The 16247-nt window shown below is 47.4% G+C and overlaps 1 protein-coding gene across 12 annotated transcripts in view; it reads left to right on the top strand.

The window, feature by feature from the left end:
- The window catches only part of brip1 (BRCA1 interacting helicase 1), a 302307-nt gene extending 286345 nt beyond the window's left edge, over positions 1-15962 (top strand). For all 12 annotated transcript variants that reach the window (XM_086034853.1, XM_086034852.1, XM_086034839.1 and 9 more), the window contains one exon: positions 15637-15962. The gene's annotated coding sequence lies outside the window, so the exon portion shown is untranslated. The remainder of the gene's footprint in view (positions 1-15636) is intronic.
- The last annotated feature ends 285 nt before the right edge of the window (positions 15963-16247 follow it).

Below are 16247 nucleotides of genomic sequence, written 5' to 3'. Positions count from 1 at the left end.
GCCCCGCGACCCTTGTGAGGAGAAGCGGTACAGATAATGGATGGATGGATATATGTTTATGAAAATGCATACTAAAACGATGTGTGGATACTAAACTAAGGAATGCTTGTTATAAAATAAATAATTTGGATAAAACAGAGAAGGCGCTGTAAGATATTTAACTACTAAATAGGAGCTGCAGAGCCAGATCATGCTTTGCGCACGTGACAGAGCCAGAGCATGCTCTGCGTACGTGAACGCCGCTCTTAATATTTCCCTCCGCAAGTCCGCATCTATGTTGACCTGGTATCCCCGATATGGAGCAGCAAGAAGTCAAGGATAAACTAAAGACAGGGGAACTGAAAAGGCAAACACGCACCGGTAAGAGCGCGTGATAGGCACGCAGGCGCATCGGCCGTGCTGTGCTCGCACGGGCGTGCCCGTGATGTGCTCGCGAGCGCGTTGGGCGCGCTGTGCTCGCGGGCCCAGCTGCCGTGTGCAATGCGCGTGGGCGCGGCGCCCGAGATGTGGAAAAGCTTCAAATTGATTGTTGAAAATGCTACAGAAACATGCGTTGGCTTCGCTGAATGTAGTCAATGTGGCGCTTTGCTTTCATACAAGAGCAAAAAGACTGGCACCTCGACACTGAGCAGGCACTTAAACAGTTGTACTGGCAAAAGTGATGATCGTCAAACATCTATATTACCATTTGTCCCAAAGTACGCCCCTCTTCGCGCTATGAAATTTCGGTTTGCTTCGGGCTCGGGCCTGCAAATCAAGTTAATTGGTCGGGCTCGGGCTGGGTCAGGCTTTAATACACGATCTTACCTCTACCGGTCGAGCATCTGAATTTTGTTGTCTTCCCAGAATGCCTTATTTTATTCAGATTTTTGAGTATTTTAAGGAACTGATCACTCTTAATGAAGCTTACATAAATCATTTAACCACATTTATTCCCTTTCTATTATTTGCAATTTTCATTATTATTATAAATGATTTTAACATTTTATTGGTTTCTCTTTTTTTCCTCCCTTTTATTAATAAATTCTTATTATTACTATTATTATTAATCTGGTTTTATACAATATAATTAAAGCAATGATTATTTGATTCACATGGTTATTGACTGTCTTTCACGTCTGTTGAATTCAACTGTTGATAAGTGATTATTATCGGAATCATTATCATTATTATTAATTTTATTTTTGTCATTCTTATGTTTTAATTCATTTATACCACTTAACCTCTAATGAATGGGTAAGACCTTACGGATATAAAAGGTCTTGATTACCATTTGTGAAATTGATTAAATAGTTTACTCCGGCTAAATATAAACAAATCTGTACGGTTTTAACCAAGACTGTTAAATTCCTAGGTCAATGAAAAGTTGCAACCGATTCATAGAGATGAAGCTGCCATAAAAAATAGTAGTCATTTTATTAGTTCTTAATTCTGTATGGTTATTCATTAAGAATAAATAAGCGACGGAGGTTCGGATTCACTATTTAAAGCTAAAGGCAGTTAGAAACCTAGGCGAATTAATCTCAACACCGACAAAAAGCACACCCGTCGCCTTGCGTGACTGCGTTAGTTCGGGCAAGGGTTAAGGGGAGACTTAACCCATTGAACTGCATTGTCGGTCAGGATTTTCCCGATAATCCTGTGGGTAAGCAGAATCTGACAGTAAAGAATCAGTATCCATTTTACTTGTTTGTCAATCATTTCGTGACCCTTTGATAGGATGTCACTCTGAGTTGCAGGTGTGTTGTTTGGCAAGTCTAATGTGTAGTATTAGAAAGTCAGATGGCCTCCATGATGTACAGGGAGCTGTCCTTCCTGCAACTCTCCTTCTTTTCACAACTATATCCTCCTTGGTAGAAGGGATCGGGGCTAGGCCCAATTTCAACAAGCCATCTCTTCTCAACAAATTCACAGGACATTCCGGCACTACCAATAATGGCATTCTACATAACTCTCCATGTGGGTCTTTTATCCACACGGGGTCTGTTCTGACTGAGGACAGTCATCCTTGTGTGGTTCTCACAAACATAACATTTTAGCACCGGACAGCCCGGTGCCAGGAATGTTCTCTTTGTATGCTGTTTTGCATGCTCCTGTGTCACGCAGGAATATCATTGGTTTCCCATGTATTATTAGCTAAATATCCTGTTTTATTCTGTCAAATTACAGTATGTCCTTTAAATTCCAACCAACATACTGTTCAATATCATGCTCAGTGTCATCAGGTCCGTCATTTTCTTGATTTTCGTCATGTTGGGAAGCAGGCTCATGTTGGGAAGCAGGCTGGCCTAGTCATGCACTATTCAAAGTATTTTTAGGACAGTCACAAGAAATGCGACCTTTTTTGCCACAGCACCGGCAAATTACTTCTCCTGTATGCGTCGGCCTTTGCCAATTCCTCTTCCTCTGCCTCTTCCTCTACCCAGAGGTAGGTCTTCCACGTCCTTGGTAATACATGCCTTCTTCAGTGTAAAAAGTCTCAGCGTCAATATTCTTCTTTTTCTTACCGATACTTTTAAAAACTCTGCATGTAATGCCTGATTTACGTAATGTTCCAAATTTCCCGTTGCCATATCAACCCAGTATTTTTCAACCCAATGTTTGATTGCAGGCAGAGAGTTGGCGAGCAGGGAAATGTTTCAGTTGCTCTTGGTATGTTCCCTGAGGGGCATCACTCACGGTAATATCACTATTAGCTTTAAAACAGGCAGTCATCCTGACTCTATAGCCTTCAAAGAGTTTGTCGTCTTTCTGTTTGTTCCTACCAAAAGCTGTGTAATTTGCCTTCTTTCTAAAATGCTTGAAAACTCTCTCTATGAGTTCATGAACTCTGCAATTGAGTTCCTCACTGTCATGTGGTAGTATATCATTGAGGTCTTTTGGATCCCAGTCCCGTCTAACCTGATTCCAGTCCGAACCTATTGCTGACATCCAAATTTGCTGTTTCTGCCCCGTTCGGATAGTAAGAGTGCCTTAAGTCTTCCATCTCAGCAGTAAATTGAACCACATCTACTTTATAAGACGTGATGCCCTCTACAGCCTTTTTCACGTCTTCCAGTGTCCATGTGCTATGGACTAACATGGTTTGTCGTTGTCTGTCAGTTATGTTTGGGTTAATCACTTCAATCATTGGATACGCCTCTGTTTGGTTATTGTCAAATGTAGCCACTTATGAAGTTGGCGAGTTTTTCCCAATGTGCATGACCACTCCTGTCCCAATCCCTCAGACCTCAACACCCTCCGTTATTCAAACAGAGGTGGAGGTATGTTTAAGGGCAAAGCGGGACAAGTGACAGGAGCAACCGCCTCAAACGAAGGTGGTGGCACATAAGGGTAAAGAGGGATGAATAAAAGGAGCACTCGGCGGTGAGCAAGTCATTAGCTTTACCTCCCTGTCACCTCTATACTGATCTCTCATTGCCACTGGTCCTGTCTCGTCGTCTTCTTTTCTATGAAATAAAACATTATCCATTTTACTTGGCCCCTTCTCACGCTTTTGCGCCATCACTTTCCAAAAGTCTATGTTCTCATGCCCATCCTTTTTCATTTTCGTTTCATTGTTTTTGCGTTTAGTCCGTATTTCATGCTGCAGGTTTATCAATTTTTGTTTGTTAAGCTGGCTAGCAAAGTCATATTTTGTTATCCAAAGGTTTAAGTGTTGTATTTTGGAAGAACAGTGACGCTCCACAAATTTCCAATCTTTGCATGCGAGGTTTTGTTTATGATCACTTTTGTCACCGATTTTACTGTTAACTTTACCATTCTTTTGATGTAGTCAGCTTAATGACACCTAGGGTGTCCTACACTGACTTTTACCTTAAAACAGGGTGACAATCAACACAGTGTGTGGCAATCCTCAAGCTTCTACCACTGGTGGCGGAGGATTCTTGCCTATTGCGTCCACACAAAGTTGTCACTTACAATCCTGTTTATGTCCACTCACACATAGTCACACTTTTAGCAGTGTTTTGTCACAGAGATTAGTATGTACAGGGCACCGTTGCCCTCACTTTTATAGACTCACTTTGTCTTGCCTCGATCGGGATTAGTATTCTCAAGGCTTACACAGACTAACTCTGTTTTACAGTTTTAAAGACGAACTCTATCTTACAGTGTTATAGACTCACTCTGTCTTACTCCACTTGACAAGGGACTAGTATTGTCAAGGTTTTTTACCAGCACGCAATTCACTCATCCACGAGTGCGGTGAGTTTCCTGCTCACCTAGAGATGTCTTCACTCCTTCGGCTCCCGTCAACCTTCAGTTCCCAGAAGTGGAGCCAAGGATGAGTCCCAGAAAGGGTCTTAGCGCCGTGGCCACGGACTTTATCTGGAGGTTGACTCAACAGCTGGAAACCTCTGGCATATAGGAATCCGGCTCGAAGGACCAATTTAATGTCAGGTTCACACCAAGTGAGACATTAGTAAACAATGCACACAATGAGGAGAGAAGACACTCAACACAATATTTTCTTTTTGCTTGCAAGGGGAGCGCAGGGAAATGTACGATTACAGTTCCACAAAACCCTCTGCCCAGCTCCTGCGCCTCCTCTCTTTTTATTTTCTTAGGAGTCCCTGATTACAAAGGTGTTCCGGCTCTAAGGGAAAGGGGGGCAAAAGCAGCTGGAGGACTCTGAACTTGTTTTGTCTTTGTGTGTGTGTGTGGAGAGGGGCGGGGAGGGCTGCAATTGTGTGTGTGTGTGTGTGTGTGTGTGTGTGTGTGTGTGTGTGTGTGTGTGTGTGGGTGGGTGTGCGTGTGTGTGTGTGTGTGTGTGTGTGTGTCATTATCATACATCTGTGAAAGCAAAGCACACCAAGCAAGCTGGGCCTAAATTAGAACAAAGGTAAAGCTAAACCTACAAAGCTAACAAAGCTAACAAGGCTAATCATCAAACCTCTATCCTTCATAATTAGCTAACAAGGCTAATCAACCTCTATCCTTCATAATAAAAATGTGAGACAGTCATCAGAACACATGAATCATTATATGCATTATTATTCTTACAGTAAACGTTGAATGGTTCTCAACAACCTTTCCCCTGAAGCTCTAAGTGTTACATTAACAACTTTGAATAGCATGAAGAGGAAAAGAAAAAGCTGACGAGGTTCCATCTTTGCGCTGTGTGTCGCAAGAATTGATGACGCGGTGTTCACGGACACCTATTTTTGACGTCATCATGCTTGTTTGTCATTCTATGTGTTCGTTACCGCCACTTGTTGGAGAGGAGGGGTAGTACATTACTACCCTCTGTATTGGCTTTTGTCATCAATCCAATTTGAATAAACTACCTTGCCCACTGTCGCTCCGTGTGAATGCAAACTAGTGTGTCACACACGTTTTTACTAGGAACTCCTGCTACCAGGAACTCAAAGTTCAGCGGCTGTTTGGTCTGAAAGGGGCTAAAGTATAATCAAACTTTGAACTAAATTTAAAATGGCTGATTTCCTTTTAGGTTTTGCATATGGAGTAGGATTGGGCATTGTTTGAATTCGGGTGATTCCGGTTGCTCAATTCAATTCTGGTTCCTAACGAGTCTTAATTCTGATTCTTTTATTTTTCCTTTCTTTATTTTGGGGGCATTAAGACATTTGTTTCAACTGTTTATGAATTTTCGTATGACTTTCTCAATGGATATTATTGACAAATATATTAATATCAAACGTATGCACTTGAATTATCCACGAGAGTTTTATTTTGGAGAACCTCAAGAAGATACAATACAATATTTTCGTTTCCGTTTCCGGCGCCGCGTGAGTGGCAGCCCGCTACAGCAGCTCAGGCTCACCGGTGAGCCTTTTCGTGTGTTTTTCTACCTTACTATTACTCTACCTCATACCTTTTTCACATAGTTGATAGTCGTAAACTTGTGTAGCAATAATAGACACCCAAACTGCGGTTTTCTTGCTGCTGCTGTTGGCTATTTTTTGCTCGATCGTGTCCGGTGACTTGGCTCGGTGCCACTCCGTGCTAATCCCGCCACGGCTCCCGGGGCGAGACCCAATATCCCCCGTGAGCTGAGGAGGAAGAGACAGGGATCTCGTGCGGTGGTTAAACGCCGGGAAAGGAGGAGACGATAACATCCCGTCCTTCCGTCTGTTATCATGGGGAATATTAGATCCCTCCCCAACAAGATGGACAAGCTAGCGGCGCTTACCCGGCATGAGAGGGACTTCCGGGAGGCTAGCCTGATGCTATTCACGGAGTCGTGGCTAACAGCGCTAACGCCGAATGCGGTCGTTGAATTGGACGGCTTCCAAATCATACGCGCGGACAGGACGCTGGAGAGTGGTAAGAGGAAAGGAGGAGGGCTGGCTGTGTTTGTGAACGATAGATGGTGTAATCCTGGGCACATCACAACTAAAGAGCAGCTTTGCAGCAGGGCTATTGAGCTGCTAGCTGTTGTCATGAGGCCATTCCACATCCCGCAAGAGTTTAGTCATGTGATCGCGGTGACTGTCTACGTCCCCCCCCCCCCCGCTGTCAGCGGCGACACAGCCTGTGATGTCTTGACTGCAGCCGTGAGCAGGCTACAAACACAGCACCCAAATGCCCTGCTATTCATCTCTGGGGACTTCAATCATGCCTCCCCTTCCTCCTCTCTGCCTTCATTCACACAGTATGTCAACTGCCACACCAGAGACAATAAAACACTGGACCTTTTCTATGCCAACACCAAGGAGGCATACACATCACTGCCCCTTCCCCCGCTGGGCAAAGCTGATCAAACCTGGTGGCTCTCCAGCCTGTGTACAAACCTCTGGTCCGCAGGCAGCCAGCTGTGACCCGCATGGTTCAGAGATGGTCTGGAGAGGTCGAGGAGGCCTTAAAGGACTGCTTCAGCACAACTGTGTGGGAAGTATTCAGCGATGCTCACGGGAAAGACATTAGTAGTCTAACGGACACTGTTACAGACTATATCAATTTCTGCATGGAGAGCACCATACCCACCAGGACAGTAAGGTGTTCCTCCAACAACAAACCCTGGATCACACCAGAGATAAAAGCTCTCCTGAAGGAGAAGAAAAGGGCTTTTGCGTCAGGCAACAAAGAGGAGCGGAAGATTGTGCAGCGCCAGCTGAGGAGGAGGATCAGAGAGGGGAAAAGGTCCTACAGGAAGAGGATGGAGGAGCAGCTGCTGCAGAATAATGCTAGGGGAGTCTGGAGGGGCCTGAAGACCATCTCAGGCCACAGACAACCCAAGAACCAGACTGAGGGGGACCTGCATTGGGCAAATGAGCTGAACCTCTTTTTCAATAGGTTCGATCAGATGCCTGCCCCCACTCAGTCTCTCCTGCTGCAGCCTCCACCTACTCCTCCTGTTGGGTGTGTCACCCCCTCCCCGTCTTTTCTCCAATCTCCAGCTCCCAGCTACACCAGACAGCCACCACTCCTTCCTGCCCAGTCTTGGCCTTCACAACATCTTTGGTGAAGAACCAGCTGAAGAAGATGAAGGCGAGGAAGGCAGCGGGTCAAGATGGCATCAGCCCCCAGCTCCTCAAATCCCGCGCAGACCAGCTGTGTGGAATCGTCCAGCACATGTTCAACCTGAGCCTGAAGCTGGGCAGAGTCCCCCAGCTATGGAAAAAGTCCTGCCTGGTCCCGGTGCCAAAAACCCCCCACCCGAAGGAGCTCAACAGCTTCAGACCAGTGGCGCTGACGTCTCACCTGATGAAGACCCTGGAGACTGGTCCTCGTCTACCTGCGCCCCCTGGTGAGCTCCTCAATGGACCCACTCCAGTTCGCATAGCAGCCTGGCATCAGTGTGGATGATGACATCATCTACCTCCTCCACACTTCACTCTCCCACCTGGAGAAGGCGGGGAGCCATGTATGGATCATGTTCTATGATTTCTCCAGTGCTTTCAACACCACCCAGCCCACCCTAATGGGAGACAAGCTGGAAGTGGACCACCATCTCACCACATGGATCCATAACTACCTCACAAACCGGCCACAGTATGTGAGGACACAGGATTGTGTGTCTGACGTGCTCCTCTGCAGCACATGGGCCCCGCAGGGAACTGTCTTGGCTCCCTTCCTGTTCACCCTCTACACCTCGGACTTCAACTACGGCACCCCTATCTGGCGGAGATGATCGGGAGTACAGAGAACTTACTCAGGGTTTTGTGCACTGGTGCCAGCAGAACCGCCTCCTGATCAATGCAGGGAAATCCAAAGAAATGGTGGTGGATTTCGGTAGGCGCATCACTCTGCACCTGCACCAGTGAATATCCGGGAAACAGATGTTGAGAGAGTCTCAACTTACTAGTACCTGGGTGTTCATCTGAACAATAAACTGGACTGGAGAGACAACACAGACGCCCTCTATAGGAAGAGTCAGAGCAGACTCTTCCTACTCAGGAGACAGGTCTTTTGGGGTTCAGGGGACACTCCTCAGGAACATTTATAACTCGGTGGTTGCATCGGTCATTTTCCAGTGAGTGGTCACCTGGGCAGGCGGCGTCTCGGCCCGGGACAAGAAGCGGCTGGACAAACTGGTCAGGAGGGCCGACTCTGTCCTGGGCTGCTCCCTGGACTCTGTGGACTCGGTGGGGGACAGGAGGATGATGGCCAAGCTGTCATCAATAAAGGCCTTCTTATTCTTATTCTTATTCAATAATGAACCATATAGCAACCAAGTGTGAAAATAAAAAAAACAACTTGTGCTCGATGTGAGCATTAAACATATTTCTTTTGTATACTTTCAAGTCTGACTGCGGTGCGGTCCGTATCACTTGGCTGAGGTCGGACTTGGAGCTAGTGACCCCACGTCACTATCGCATTGCGAACAGGCGTGCGCAAGCAAACTAAACATTGGTAGGACATCTCGACAGGTAGGAAGGAATCCAGAACACAACGCAAAGAGTCAAACACTGAACACTGTAAACTGAGGTGTTCAATCATATTAGACGTGCAACCTCCTTTGCACAAGATTATTATTTTACGTGTTGCACTGAGCAGCTTGTAAGACTTCAGGCCTATATGACATTGTAAAGGACAAAGCATAAAAGGACCATAGCAACTGTATAGCAACTGATACATCATGTAAACAACCAATCATAACAGTACCCCCTCTAAAGGGGCACCACCTGGTGCCCAGAATCTTAAACAACAAAATAAACATCAAAAACACCAAATGAACTAAAGAATAAAACAACAAGAAGTTAAGTGACTAAACAAACACTAGCAAACCATAACCTGGCCGTGACTTGGACCAAAACAGCAACTAAAAACGCAACATAAACAATTAACCAACAAAGACTGAAGGAAAGCAAGGAACTAAATACAAACTGATGAGATGAGGAATGCCTGGACAAGACACAAAGTGTTAGAGGGAGTTGAGTGAGTACTTCAAGGGATCTGGTAATTGAGTACAGATGGACACAATAACCTAACCAGACAAACATCATGAGGAAAACATGAAACTAAACTGAATTCTAAATCAAAACCAAAATCAACAAGGCCAGACAAGAGGTTCCTTGCGGAACCAGTCTGGTTGGCATCCAGGAGGCCAGACGAAAGGGGTCTTGGCAGGACCAGACAGGTGGGCGAACCGGAGGCCAGATGAGAGGGTCGCCAGTGACAATCTAGTGGCCCTCCTGTAGGCCAGACAAGAGATTCTTGATGAAGCCCAGCAGGTGGGCGACCTGGAGGCCAGAAGAGAGGTTCTTGCCAGAACCAGTCTGGTGGGCGTCCAGGAGGCCTGATGAGAGAGTCTTGGCAGGACCAGTCTGGTGGGCGACCCGGAGGCCAGACGAGAGGGTCTTGGCGGGGCCAATCCAGTGGCCGTCCCGAAGGCCAGACAAGAGATTCTTGGTGGAGCCCGTTTTTTTTTTGTTTTTTTTTTCTATCTTATCTTACTTATTCTAGTTCTTAGACTATACTACTGTTCTGTCTTTTAGTTTTGTTGCTCTCTGCCGTTGTCAGCTTTTAGCTCCAGTGTTTCTCACGGGGGAGCCTCTGCTTTGAGGGAGGGGTGGCTGCCCTTTCCGCGGGGGCTGTCATCGCAGGGACCACTTGGGTCTGGGTGGCCGGCGGCCTCTACACTTTGTGTGGGGTCCGCCTGTCTAATCCGGGCCTCTATGGTGGTGGCACCCCTGTGGCCGTGGGCTGTCATTCCCCTCGGCGCGGAGAGCTCCCCTTGGGTACCCTTTCCTCATATGGTTTCTCTGTGCTTTGTCATGTCTTTTTAACACATTTTATCAGGTTGTGCACTTTGTGTGGGTGTGTGTGAATGATTGCTGATGTACTAATGAATATCTGTCTTGGGTTTGTTGGGAGGGAGGGCATGAACGGATTTTTTTTTTTTTTCTAATTATCTATGTTTTGCTTTGAATGTTTTAAAGCACTTTGAGTTGCATTTTTATGTATGAAAAGTGCTATATAAATAAAATGTGATTGATTGATTGATTGAAGAGAGGTTCTTGGTGGGGCCAGTCCGATGGGCGTCCAGGAGGCTTGACGAGAGGGTTTTGGCAGGACCGGTCAGGTGGGCAACCCAGAGGCCAGATGAGAGGGTCGTGGCGGGGACAATCTAGTGGCCCTCCCGTAGACCAGACAAGAGGTTCTAGATGGGGCCCATCAGAAGGGTGACCTGGAGGCCAGACGAGAGAATCTCGGTGAGACCAATCCAGTGGCTGTCCCAGAGATCAGATGAGAGGTTCTTGACGGGGCCAGTCAGGTGGGCGACCAGAGGGCCACACAGGGGTTGAAGGCAGCCTTAGGCCTTGCGCCGCCATAGCAGAATTGGAAAGAGTCCGCAGAGCTTGCGTCGCCGTAGAAGAATCCAAGGGCAGCCTCAGAGGTTGTGCCGCTGGAGCAGAATTGGAAGGAGGCTGAAGACCTAGCGCCACTGTAGCAGGATCGGAAGGAGGTCGCAAAGCTTGCGCTGCCGTAGCAGAATCCAAGGGTAGCCTCAGAGGTTGTGCCGCCGGAGCAGAATCGGAAGGAGGCTGCAAAGCTTGCTTTGCCGTAGCAGAATCCGAGTGAAGGCGCAGAGCTTTCACCGTCGGGCCAGAGTCAGAGACTGGTGGTGCTGAGGAGCCAGGGTGGGGGCCTGTAGTTGCTGAGGTGCCAGGAAGAGGGCCTGGTACTGCCGAGGCATCGTGACAGGGGCCTGCATTTGCTGAGGCGCCGGGAAGGGTGCCTGGCACTGCAGAGGAGCTGGCATGGGAGCCTGTAGTTGCCGAGGAGTCGGGAAGAGGGCCTGATACTGGCAAAGCACAGAGTGCAGAGGGGCCGGCATAGGAGCCTGTAGTTGTCAAGGTGAGGGAAGGGGGCCTGGTACTGCCGAGGCACTGGGACGGGGGCCAGCCTGTGTGGCCCCTTGTGGAGGAGCGACACAAGAGGTTCCCACTGAAAAGGCAAAGAAGCAGCCGGTGAGACAATCACTCCTGATTGGAGGTGGAGGGATGGTTAGGAGCAGGTGGTGACGTCTTCGGCTTGAGGGATTGTGTCTGAGTCTGCTGGGTCTAGTCTTGGCCTGTTACACATACCACCAAATGTTTGTAGATCTAGGTGAAAGATTTAACTGGAGTTACCTTCTTTTATAAAATTTCTAGGGGGTACTAGTGAGCAAATTTTTTAAAATTGCACGAAAAAATAATATATTGATGATTTTGCCATGAGCCGTCACCTTATCGTGGCTGAGGGGTTTGCGCGCCTCAATGATCCTAGGAGCTAAGTTGTCTGGGGTTTATGCCCCTGGTAGGGTCACCCATGGCAAACAGGTCCTAGGTGAGGGACCAGACTAAGCATGGCTCAAAATGACCCCTTATGAAGAATACAATGAATAGATCACGTTTTCGGTTGCCCGGATGTGGGTCACCGGGGCCCCCTTCTGGAGGTGTGGCTCGATGGCGAGCGCCTGGTGGCCGGGCCTGCACCCATGGGGCCCGGCAAGGCTCAGCCCAAAAAGGACACGTGGGTCCCCCTTCCCATGGGCTCACCACTGGTGGGAGGGGCCAAAGGGGTCGAGTGACGTGTGAGCTGGGCAGCGGCAGATGACAGGGACCTTGGCGATCCCCGGGAACAAAAACTAGCTCTTGGGACATGGAATGTCACCTCTCTGGCAGGGAAGGAGCCCGAGCTGGTGTGTGAGGCTGAGCGGTTCCGACTAGATATAGTCGGGCTCACCTCCACACACAGCTTGGGCTCTGGTACCAGTAATCTCGAGGGGTTGGACACTCTTCCACTCTGGAGTCTCCCAGGGTGAGAGGCGCCGAGCAGGTGTGGGCATAATTATTGTCGCCCGGCTTGGCGCCTGTACATTGGGGTTTACCCCGGTGGACGAGAGGGTAGCCTCCCTCCGCCTGAGGGTGGGGGAATGGGTCCTGACTGTTGTTTGTACTTATGCACTAAACAGCAGTGCAGAATACCCACCCTTTTTGGAGTCCTTGGAGGGTGTGCTGGAGGGCACTCCACCTGGGGACTCCATCGTTCTGCTGGGGGATGTGGGCAATGACAGTGAGACCTGGAGAGGTGTGATTGCGAGGAATGGCCCACCCGATCTGAACCCGAGCGGTGTTCGGTTACTGGACTTCTGTGCTCGTCACGGATTGTCCATCATGAACACCATGTTCAAATATAAGGGTGTCCATATGCGCACTTGGCACCAGGATACCCTAGGAGTTCGATGATCGACTTTGTAGTCGTATCATTGGATTTGCGGCCGCATATTCTGGACACTCGGGTGAAGAAAGGCGCGGAGCTGTCAACTGATCACCATCTCGTGGTGAGTTGTCTCCGATGGTGGAGGAAGATGCCGGTCCGACCTGGCAGACCCAAACGTATTGTGAGGGTTTGCTGGGAACGTCTGGCAGAATCCCCTGTCAGAAGGAGTTTTAACTCCCACCTCTGGCAGACCTTTTCCCACATCCCGGGGAAGGTGGGGGACATCGAGTCCGAGTGGGCAATGTTTTGTGCCTCCATTGTTGAGGCGGCCGATCGGATCTGTGGCCGCAAGGTGGTCGGTAATCCCCGAACACCAGCTGGTGGACACCAGCGGTAAGGGATGCTGTCAAGCTGAAGAAGGGGTCTTATCGGGCCTTTTTGGCCTGCGGGACTCCAGAGGCAGCTGACAGGTACTGGCTGGCCAAGCGGAATGCAGCTCTGGCGGTTGCTGAGGCAAAAACTCAGGTGTGGGAGGAGTTCAGGGAGGCCATGGAAAATTACTTCCGGACGGCTTCGAGGAAATTCTAGTCCACCATCCGGCGTCTCAGGAGAGGGAAGCAGTGCACCATTAACACCGTTTATAGTGGAGATGGGGTGCTGCTGACCTCAACTCAGGACGTTGTGGGTCGGTGGGGAGAATACTTCAAAGACCTCCTCAATTCCACTGAACCGCCTTCCACTGAGGAAGCAGAGCCTAGAGACTCTGAGGTGGGCCCTCCTATTTCTGGAGTTAAAGTAACAGAGGTAGTCAAAAAGCTCCTCGGTGGCAAAGCCCCGGGGGTGGATTAGATCCGCCCAGAGTTCATAAAGGCTCTGGATGTTGAGGGGCTGTCATGGTTGACACGTCTCTACAACATCGCGTGGACATCAGGGACAGTGCCTCTGGATTGGCAGACCGGGGTGGTGGTCCCCCTTTTTAAGAAGGGGGACCGGAGGGTGTGCTCCAATTAGAGGGATCACACTCCTCAGCCTCCCCGGCAAGGTCTATTCAGGGGTGCTGGAGAGGAGGGTTCATCAGAAGGTCAAATCTCGGATTCAGGAGGTGCAATGTGGTTTTCGTCCCGGCCGTGGAACAGTGGACCAGCTCTACACCCTCAGCAGGGTCCTCGAGGGTGCATGGGAGTTCGCCCAACCAGTCTACATGTGTTTTGTGGACTTGGAGAAGGCGTTCGACCGTGTCCCTCGGGGAGTTCTGTGGGGGTTGCTTCGGGAATATGGGTTACCAAGCCCCCTGATAAGGGCTGTCCGGTCCCTGTACCACCGATGTCAGAGTTTGGTCCGCATTGCCGGCAGTAAGTCAGATTAGTTTCCAGTGAGGGTTGGACTCCGCCAAGGCTGCCCTTTGTCACCGATTCTGTTCATAACTTTTATGGACAGAATTTCTAAGTGCAGCCGAGGTGTCGAGGGGGTCCGGTTTGATCCGTTGACCTTGACCACCTTGGCTATCATCAAATATAAAAAATTAAATAAACTAGACAGGAACATCTGAGCCAAATTACAGGAGCATGTGCAAGAGAGTTATTAAGCATTTCCTCTTAAGCATTTTAAGAAAACTTTGATGCCCCGCTCTGTCACATAGTATTTCGAAACCTGAAATAGTTTTTACCCAATTGTTGCCTCTGGTCTTAACATGGTATATCCGAAGTTTGAAGTCAATCGGATGATACCTCTAGGTTTAGGACAAGGGTGCAAAAGTATGCCCCCTCTAAATGTGCAAAAATGGACCAAAATCGGACCTTCAAAAATTAATTGCAAAAATATGAACCCTGTAATTGTGCAAATAATGGGCCAAAACCGGACATTCAAAAATTGATAGCTCACTCCTGTTCAATTTAGCATATGGCTGCAATGTACTTTTTGCTGGTGTGTCTCGGTCTATGCTCGGGCCCTAATTAAGGCAAAATTGGCTTTACGTCTTGGATCTCTTCACTTTGTTATAATTACTTTCCTAAATAAAGTTTTTAGTAATAAAAGTATTATATAATGCAGTTTGCCTGAAAAGTTTCATATTTCTGATCCATATTGTATAGCATATGATTCATAGACAGTCTGCATCACAAACGACTCTATTCACTAGAATACCCAAAATTCTGGGTCACTGATAGTGTAGTGGTACACACGCCTGAGTTGTGTGCGGGCAGCGTGGGATCGATTCCCGCTCAGTGACAGTGTCTGTGTGTGCCCTGCGACTGGCTGGCGACCAGTTCGGGGTGTAGTCTGCCTTTCGCCCATTGTCGGCTGGGTTAGGCTCCAGCAATTCCCCGTGACCCTGTACAGGATAAGTGGTTTGGAAGATGACATGACATGACCCAAAATTCTGTCATTTCTACCTTTTGACTCACATTCTGATGTTCTGCTGTTAGGCAGCCGCTAACTAATTGTTACTACCAGCAGTAATGAAGACTTACTTTTTCAAAAAACGTCCATCCTTGACGTTCTTTTTCTCACTTTTTAGCTTTTAATCGCTCTGTTTGCCAATAAGGTAAGCAATAGTGCAGTGAGGGCACGGATTTATATATATAACTGGACTAATGACTTGCCATAGGCAGAAGTGAAGCCACCGACAGTCAGTTTACATTGCCATTAGGGCTGTCCCAAATTATTATTTTTCTCCCGATTAATCTATCAACTATTTTTACGATCAGTGATTAGTCTAACAATACATTTTTGGACTAACCTAATGATTATTTTTGAGTTGACGATTATTGATTCACAAAAACACTTCTGAACTTTTTAAAATGTTAGTTTATTAAAGTAAAAAAAAACATTTGAAATTGAATGAACACTAACATCTCTTTTAGGTAATGGGATATGTTTTTTTTCTGTTTAATATGCTGATAGCTAAAAATGATATAATCACGCTAGTGGCTTGGTTTGTGCTTAAACAATAATGCTGTCTTGCAATAAAAATGAAGTAAAGTGAAGAGGAGGTGTGAAAATATACTGCTTGCATGTTTCCTGTAGAGTGCAGATGCAGGTTACAAGAAACATCAGTTGGAAATAACCGTCGCTACGATGCAGTTCTGCAAACCACAAGTCTACCACCTTCAACTGAGGCTATGGCAACGACCATCATTCTCCATGACAACAAGAACGTCAGTGGACAAACCAGACGTAGACATCTTTACACTTTCACTTTTGATGCATTGTATAAAGGCTGGGTCTAGAAATAGAATCGTGTCGTTCCAATCCACACCATCTCTGCTAAGGCTAAGATAGTGGGTGACCCAGAGCTCTGAAGTATGTATAGACTCCTCTGTCAGGAATAAATTGGTTGGCTTTCAACACGTCGTCGTAATCGTAGTCCTTTCTCAGAAACAAACACGCTTGGAACCTTGAGATTTAACAGATGATTCAAAACACAGGTTCCCTTAAGCACCATGACGAATGAACATGAATGAGGTAGTATTTGTCAGTGAAACGTGTGAGCGCATATTAAGCAGCCCAAGTAAAAGAATGAATAAGAATAAATAACTAAAAATTAATTAACTCTTTAATAAACACAAATTCCAGAAGATAAAGAAGAGCCCATACTGAAATTACAATGATTTTGAAAAGGCACACATTATATATTA

The sequence above is a fragment of the Filicampus tigris genome, chromosome 7, assembly GCF_054856515.1.
Source record: "Filicampus tigris isolate MCC_2025a chromosome 7, RoL_Ftig_1.0, whole genome shotgun sequence".
NCBI lineage: Eukaryota > Metazoa > Chordata > Actinopteri > Syngnathiformes > Syngnathidae > Filicampus > Filicampus tigris.
This window is presented reverse-complemented; position numbering and strand designations above follow the sequence as displayed.